We start from the raw sequence: 8,773 nt of genomic DNA, 5'->3' as shown, positions 1-8,773 counted from the left end.
ACTGACTTCGCGACCATCAATCCTGATGTTAAGTTTCTCGCTGTTCTCATTTCTACTACTTCTCATTACCTTCGTCTTTCTCCGATTTACTCTCAAACCATACTGTGTACTCATTAGACTGTTCATTCCGTTCAGCAGATCATTTAATTCTTCTTCACTTTCACTCAGGATAGCAATGTCATCAGCGAATCGTATCATTGATATCCTTTCACCTTGTATTTTAATTCCACTCCTGAACCTTTATTTCCATCATTGCTTCCTCGATGTACAGATTGAAGAGTAGGGACGAAAGGCTACAGCATTGTCTTACTCCCTTCTTAATACGAGCAATTCGTTCTTGATCGTCCACTCATATTATTCCCTCTTGGTTGTTGTACATATTGTACATGACCCGTCTGTCCCTATAGCTTACCCCTACTTTTTTCAGAATTTAGAACAGCTTGCACCATTTTATATTGTCGAACGCTTTTTCCAAGTCGACAAATCCTATGAACGTGTCTTGAGTTTTCTTTAGCCTTGCTTCCATTATTAGCCGTAACGTCAGAATTGCCTCTCTCGTGCCTTTACTTTTCCTAAAGCCAAACTGATCGTCACCTAGCGCATTCTCAATTTTCTTTTCCATTCTTCTGTATATTATTCTTGTAAGTAGCTTCGATGCATGAGCTGTTAAGCTGATTGTGCGATAATTCTCGCACTTGTCAGCTCTTGCCGTCTTCGGAATTGTGTGGATGATGCTTTTCCGAAAGTCAGATGGTATGTCGCCAGACTCATATATTCTACGCACTAACGTGAGTAGTCGTTTCGTTGCCACTTCCCCTAATGATTTTAGAAATTCTGATGGAATGTTATCTATCCCTTCTGCCTTATTTGACCGTAAGTCCTCCAAAGCTCTTTTAAATTCCGATTCTAATGCTGGATTCCCTATCTCTTCTAAATCGACTCCTGTTTCTTCTTCTATCACATCAGACAAATCTTCACCCTCATAGAGGCTTTCAATGTATTCTTTCCACCTATCTGCTCTCTGCATTTAACAGTGGAATTCCCAATGCGCTCTTAATGTTACCACCGTTGCTTTTAATGTCACCAAAGGTTGTTTTGACTGTCCTGTATGCTGAGTCTGTCCTTCCGACAATCATATCCTTTTCGATGTCTTCACATTTTTCCTGCAGCCATTTCGTCTTAGCTTCCCTGCACTTCCTATTTATTTCTGTATTCCTGATTTTCCTGGAACATGTTTGTACTTCCTCCTTTCATCAATCAACTGAAGTATTTCTTCTGTTACCCATGGTTTCTTCGCAGCTACCTTCTTTGTACCTATGTTTTCCTTCCCAACTTCTGTGATGGCCCTTTTTAGAGATGTCCATTCCTCTTCAACTGTGTTGCCTACTGGGCTATTCCTTATTGCTGCATGTATAGCGTTAGAGAACTTCAGACGTATCTCGTCATTCCTTAGAACTTCCGTATCCAACTTCTTAGCGTATTGATTCTTCCTGACTAATGTCTTGAACTTCAGCCTACTCTTCATCACTACTATATTGTGATCTGAGTCTATATCTGCTCCTGGGTACGCCTTACAATCCAGTATTTGATTTCGGAATCTCTGTCTGACTATGATGTAATCTAATTGAAATCTTCCCGTATCTCCCGGCCTTTTCCAAGTATACCTCCTCCTCTTGTGATTCTTGAACTGGGTATTCGCTATTACTAGCTGAAACTTGTTACAGAACTCAATTAGTCCTTCTCCTCTTTCATTCCTTGTCCCAAGCCCATATTCTCCTGTAACCTTTTCTTCTACTCCTTCCCCTGCAACTGCATTCCAGTCGCCCATGACTATTAGATTTTCGTCCCCCTTTACATACTGCATTACCCTTTCAATATCCTTATACACTTTCTCTATCTGTTCATCTTCAGCTTGCGACGTAGGCATGTATACTTGAATTATCGTTGTCGGTGTTGGTCTGCTGTCGATTCTGATCAGAACAACCCGGTCACTGAACTGTTCACAGTAACACACCCTCTGCCCTACCTTCCTATTCATAACGAATCCTACACCTGTTATACAATTTTCTGCTGCTGTTGATATTACCCGATACTCATCTGACCAGAAATCCTTGTCTTCCTTCCACTTCACTTCACTGACCCCTACTATATCTAGATTGAGCCTTTGCATTTCCCTTTTCAGGTTTTCTAGTTTCCCTACCACGTTCAAGCTTCTGACATTCCACGCCCCGACTCGTAGAACGTTATCCTTTCTTTGATTATTCAATCTTTTTCTCATGGTAACCTCCCCCTTGGCAGTCCCCTCCCGGAGATCCGAATGGGGGACTATTCCGGAATCTTTTGCCAATGGAGAGATCATCATGACACTTCTTCAACTACAGGCCACATGTCCTGTGGATACACGTTACGTTCTTTAATGCAGTGGTTTCCATTGCCTTCTGCATCCTCATGCCGTTGATCATTGCTGATTCTTCCGCCTTTAGGGGCAATTTCCTACCCCTAGGACAAGAGAGTGCCTTGAACCTCTATCCGCTCCTCCGCCCTCTATGACAAGGTCGTTGGCTGAATGAGTCTGACTTCTTATGCCGGAAGTCTTCGGCCGCCAATGCTGATTATTTATCAAAAATTAGGCAGTGGCGGGGATCGAACCCGGGACCGAGGACGTTTTGATTATGAATCAAAGACGCTACCCCTTTTTTTCTACCAACCTTTTTATTTTTTTTACCCCTTTTTTCTTTTTTAATACCTTTTTTTTGGTAATTTCTCTTAAAAAGCCCCTTAGGAAAATGGAACTAAAAAAAACCCTAAGTGCCACCGCCACTTTTGATCCTATAACAAAAAATCTGATCCACTTCAGGCGTTGGTTCCTGAGTAAACCCATCCCTGAGAGCTGCCTATATATCAGGGGAAATATTGGAAATCAAGGTTAGGGCTATCCTTTGCCACTTTTTTTTTTTTTTTTTTTTTACATGATTACATTTAAGGAACGTGTACAAATTAGAATTCTAGTAACTATGTGAGTGTTACAACAACAAAGGTGGCATAAAAGAGTAATCCAGAAATAAAAACATAAATCACTGATGTAATTCCAACTAAAAGGTTCTTCAATAATGTAACTGGTTCCACTTGGAGCCTCGTCATCGTTATCTGATATCTCCAATTGCGCCTTTGAAGGGCATCTGCAACGGAAGCATTCAGCGTCGCTAGTTCCTCAATGAAAACAGCATCCTTGCAGCAGCTTGTCTCTTCCTTCGCTCATGACTGACAAGGCACAACGTTCAGCCGTTTGTGTGATGCGGCACAGAACATTAACCGCAGCTCGGCACTCCCCAGTTGAGTGGGGGGTTAACGAAAACGCTGAGTAAATAATTTGCGAAGAGCGTACGGTATTTCGGTTTGCGTCCGAGGGCATTGTGAGCATTTTGCAGGAACCACCAGTAATCAAGCTGCTCTTTCTCTCCGTCGCTAAAGATATAGGCGACGGTAAGTCCTTTGAACCATGTAAGCGCATGATATTTTGCAGCCGGAAAGTAAGTTCCATCGGGACAGAGTAGGGTCTGAGGGTCAATCATATCAGGTGTCACCCGGAGCTAACAAGCCAATATCTTCTGTGTTAGTCGCCAAACTCCGGACGATGATGCGCAAGTAAAACGATGTTCATCAGTATCCAAAAGACGACAATCTGGGCAATAAGGGGAGTCTGCCAGTCCAGTAGTGTGAAGTCGCTGTAGTGTGGCATATTTTTTGTTGGCGATCTGATACCACTTCGAACGCACCGTGGAGGACAGAAAGTTGTGGTGTATCGTTTTCCACACTCTTGGCCAGTGAACCGTAGGGTACTTGTTTTCCACCACGTTATGGGGAACAGCACGCAGAAGGTTGGTATAAAAATCTTTCGCCTTTGGTGGACGCGTGGCGGAGAGGTTCGAGCTGACACAGCTGTAATCAAGAATGAAGGTCGACACATGGGAGAGCTGTGGTACGACGTGCGCAACCGACACCGGCGGGACGTTAGAGACTGGCATCAGAACCTGTAGTAAACGACCCGTGAGAGAGGTATACTGACTTTTCCATCGTTTCCTCATGTTGCTCATGTAAAGGCTAGTTACTCTCGCCCTGAAGTTGACCAATCCCAGCCCTCCTTTGTGCACTGGGAGGGTAAGAGTGTCGTATCGTACTTTAAAGATATGACCTGCGGAAACGTAGTAACTGAAGGCAGCCTGAAACCGGCTACCTATCTGCATCGGTTGTGGGAGGACTTGTGCCACGTGGTTGAGTTTTGATGCCAAGTAGAGATTCTGGTATTCAACACGTTGTAGCTGATTCAACTCCCGGAGCAGGTTCTGTCGCACCATTGCGCGTATGGTCTGTAATAACCTTCGGTAGTTTGCTGCAGCTGTTTTACGTACATCTTTCTTGAACGTGATTCCCAAATATCGCAGATCAGAAACTGGTGGAAGGGGAGCGAGGGCTTCCGGTCCGAGACAACGCCCAATATCCAACGCCGCCGACTTGTTGATGTTCAGAAGACTGCCTGCGGCCTGTCCGTATCGCTCAATCCAGGTTAGTACGCTTTGAACTTCGTCATTGGAACGAACCAGCAGTAGCAGGTCGTCAGCGTATGTCCTATAGCGAAAGGTGACGTCCCGCAGCGTGATGCCAGATAGGCGGCGGTTAAGGCCCCCTAGGAGTGGCTCGAGTGCGATGGCATAAAGGTAGGTAGAAAGGGGACAACCCTGTCGTAGAGACCTCTTAATGGGTACTGGTCCTACCGTCCTTCCATTGACCTGGATATGTGAGCTGGCTGCGGTCCAAAGACGCCGTAGGGTGTCGATGAGGCCCGGGGGGAATCCCATACAGTCCATCACTCGTAGGAGGAAGTTGTGGTGCACTCTATCAAAGGCGCGGTTGAAATCTACGGAGACGATCGCCGCTCTCAGACGGCACGCAGAAGCGATTGCTATTAAGTCCCTGCAGTCACCGGTGGCCATGTGTATGTTGGCTTCTCCCCCCTGCGACGTCTGTTCTGGAGCGAGGATCATCGGCGAAGTCGTCTTAATACGGCTCGCCATAATCCTGGTGAAAATCTTGTAATCGGCGTTCAGCATTGTAAGCGGGCGATAGTCGTTAATCGATAGCCCTCCACCTGGCTTGTGTACCGGTATGAGAAGACCTTCTACAAACGTTGGCGGCACAACACAGCCTGGTGCCATAAGTTCGCGGAACATTATAACCCAGCGCGGCATCATGATATCACGGAAAGTCCGGTAGAATTCGATGGGCAATCCATCAGGTCCAGGAGACTTATTGGCCGCACCTTTGTCCACGGCGTCTTAGACTTCTTCGAGTGAGATTTCCTCTGTTAGTACATTCATGGTAGCCTGGTCGATAGTACGTGTTACCTGCTGTAACACTTCAGTAGTGGCCTCGTCATCGACGATTCTTTCCTTGTAAAGATGGCGAAAATGATCCTCCACCGCCTTTACTATGGTTGCTTGGGTCGTACATAAGCGACCGTCGTGTTTCCTGAGTTGTGTGATTAAATGTTGGCGTTGTCGGCGCTTATCCGCCACAACGTGGTGCATAGTGGGTTCCTCTGCAAACGTTCGGTCGTGCCGTCGCGAGGGTACGACTGCACCTTCTAGTCGGCGCTTCGTCAATGATAGTATGTGAGCCTTGATTCTGCTTTGATCATGTTGTCTCTCTGGGGAAGGGGGTAAGGCGTCGAGGTCCCTGAGTGCCGGGTAGTAAAAATCGAGGGTCTGTCGATGCCACGCAGTCACGTCCTTGCCATATTGCATAAGTGTCCTACGGATTGTCAGTTTGGCACAGAGGAGCCACCACTCCAGGGAGTGTATCGAGGGTGGCGGCGTTCACAATCAGTCCACGTTGCTGCAACTTGCCGACGGCAATCCAGGTCCTGGAGATGAGTTATGTTGAGCTTCCAAAAGCCATTGCTGCGCCAGACTTGTTGGGGGCGTAGGTGTATAGTGCTGATATAGGCACTGTGATCGGAATAGGCTTGAGGCCATAGTTCGGCGTCCACCACACCTTGTGTGAGATCTTGTGACACATATATGCGGTCGAGTCGGCTGGCCGAATGACTGGTAAGATGAGTGTGGCCAGAGCGGTTACGGTGGACTTTTTCCCACGTATCGCACAAGTGAAGTTCTTGGATCATCGCACCCAGTTCCGGACAAGGCATGTAATGTGGGATTTGGTCCTTGGGGTGAAGTACGCAATTAAAATCGCCGGCGAAGACGCTGTGGTCGTATCGTCCAAGGAAAAGGGGAGCGACATCTGTGGAGTAGAATCTGGCGCGGTCGTGACGTCTTGTGGTACCCGACGGCGCGTAAACATTAATGAATCGGGTGTTGAGTGCCGTAAATGCTATCCCTCGCGCGGAGGGAAGAAACGTGATGTCAGTAATTTCAATACCTTCACGCACTAATATTGCCACTCCGGTATCTGCAGGGCTACCGGGCGTCACATGTGTGGTGTACCCGTAAAAGTGCGGGAGTGCAGTCGTTTTCACTTCTTGTAGGAAAGCAAAGTCAACCGACATGGCTCGTATGGTTTCTTTCAAAAGTTGGATCTTGACAGGAGAACTGATCATGTTGATAATCATTGTCGCCAGGCGGTAAGCCTGGCAACGAGTTGTTTGGGCGAGGTTATCCATGGTGAAGGTGGAGAGAAGCGAACATCGGAAGTGATGTCACCCCCCGCCGAACGCGGTCCTCCTTGTGCTGCTTATGCTGCATTATCCGGCGGCGCCTCAGCTGGCCGCGGGCCGGGATCTTGTGTCTCGACGTCCTCGGCCCACGAAGCGGGCGCGGATATCTGTTCATGGTCCATAGCCTCGGAATGTTTGATAGTAAGGGACCGGGCGACTTCGTTGCCTGCACTGGTACCTTCCCGCTGCTCACTGTTTCTGTCAATCGGCTGATGGTCGAAAGCTGCATGTTTTTCTGTCTGTTCTGCTAGGTTGGAATCAGTGGAAACAGCTTCAGCTTCGCGGCTGGCTTCTTGAGTGGTCAGTCGTTCTTCCCCGGCCGAATGCGAACCGCTGTGTTCCGACACGGTCCGACGACGCCGCTTTCGGCGTTTCGGTGATCGCTGTTTCCGTACGTGGCCTTCATTGTCAGAAGACGCCACTGACTCATGCTCCGCCGGAACAAACGCTTCGGTCGGTACAATAAGGGAATCAATTGCCATCTTACTGGCGTCTATGTCTGTCGCGTTCGGTAGCTCCAGATTCGTAGTACTATTTTCCACCACTGGCCAGGCCGGCGGATCATCCAGGTCTTTGTCCGTGGAAAGTGATTCTTGTACCGCTGAAGAGTGTCGGCCGTATCTGTTGTGTGGAAAACGTCGTGAGCGCCGCCGTGTAAGTAACGGGTAGAATAGTCTTCGCCGCTGGTGGTGCAACGTCCTTGGGTGGGAGTTGTGTGATCCGACGCTGGAGGCACGGAACGAAGGTGACTTTCCTTACCGCATCCGGAACACGTCTAAGGTTGGCCGTCATAAATAACTATGGCCCGGCATCCTCCTATCTGTAGATAGGATGGCACGTGTCGTTGGAGATCTATTCGCACTTGGCGTACTCCATTGAGTACTGGATACGTCTTAAACTGGGTCCATTTTTCAGCCACATGTTCGTGTACCGTGCCGTAGGGGCTGAGCGCCGCTACAACTTCTGCCGCCGGGAGTTCAAATGGAAGTTCGAAGATGCGTATAGTCCGCAGTCCCATTGCGGCATGGCCGTCCTCGACGTTGCCAACATTGCCATCTGCGTGGCAGAAGCGGAGTTCTTGTTTCACCTCTCGAAGCACCTTGTCGCAAGTAGCTTCGTTTATGAGCTTTACATAGACCGTGCTACTGACGATCGAAAAGTGTCGGCAGCCGGGATCTTGGCTTCCTCTTTTAAAAAACGTTCGACTTCGAGCGCCTTTGGTCGGGTAAAGTCGTTCCGAAATGTGAATTTCAAGGTTGATCTTCTGTATTGGTTTGCCATGGTCTTCTAGCGCTACGGCGTCACGTTAGTGTTGGCCGAAGAAAGTAAACAAGGCGCGCGGGCCCCCTCTGCCAGCGGAGAGCACACACCGCACGTCCGCTTCGCTCGGCTGCGAGAGCCGCACTGACGCTTCACGATTTTGCGTGTCATCCTTGCACAGGGGCCATGCTAATCTTCTCTGTATCGTTCGAATTTTAGTATATGTACCGCCGAAGCGAGTACGCGGTCCCATACGAATACAGTACTAAAAGTTTCAACCTACTTGTATCAATGCGGCGGTTGGCGAGCGGCGAGATGGCGAGGCACAGAGCACACATACAACCACAGCTATGGCTCTTGACGTATCGACACTTTAATTCTTCATAGCGTCGCAATGCTTTTCCATTTAGTGCCTATGGACTTTTGCCATGCTGTGTGGGCGTTGGAACGGCATACCCGAGGCTCAGTGAAGCTACGTCTTCCAGGAGAGGCTCCTCGCTCCAGAAGGTGTTGCTCAGACCAGTGCCAGACTCCAACTACTACTGCTGAGCCCGTTGTGCCGTGCAGTGCCCGCGTGCATTTTCCCGCGCTCGCCTGCCATCCACCTTTTACCGCTCCCTTACAGACAGGGTATTCACCCGAGGTTTTGCATTCTACATATCCTAACACATTGCCTACGTATGGACCAGACGCACAGTTACAATTTTAAACATCTTACACCAGTTTCAACATTTGTTACGTTTCTATTCTATTACAATATTGCTTGACATTTCAAATAAA

At 48.1% G+C, this 8,773-nt stretch overlaps 1 non-coding gene across 1 annotated transcript; it reads right to left on the bottom strand.

Moving 5' to 3' along the window:
- Nucleotides 1–8,129: 8,129 nt before the first annotated feature.
- Nucleotides 8,130–8,236, bottom strand: LOC126285652 (U6 spliceosomal RNA). Its single transcript, XR_007551665.1, has one exon. It is a non-coding gene; the product is annotated as a U6 spliceosomal RNA (small nuclear RNA).
- Nucleotides 8,237–8,773: the final 537 nt, after the last annotated feature.

The sequence above is a fragment of the Schistocerca gregaria genome, chromosome 8 (genome assembly GCF_023897955.1).
Source record: "Schistocerca gregaria isolate iqSchGreg1 chromosome 8, iqSchGreg1.2, whole genome shotgun sequence".
In the NCBI taxonomy this organism is placed as follows: Eukaryota; Metazoa; Arthropoda; class Insecta; order Orthoptera; family Acrididae; genus Schistocerca; species Schistocerca gregaria.
This window is presented reverse-complemented; position numbering and strand designations above follow the sequence as displayed.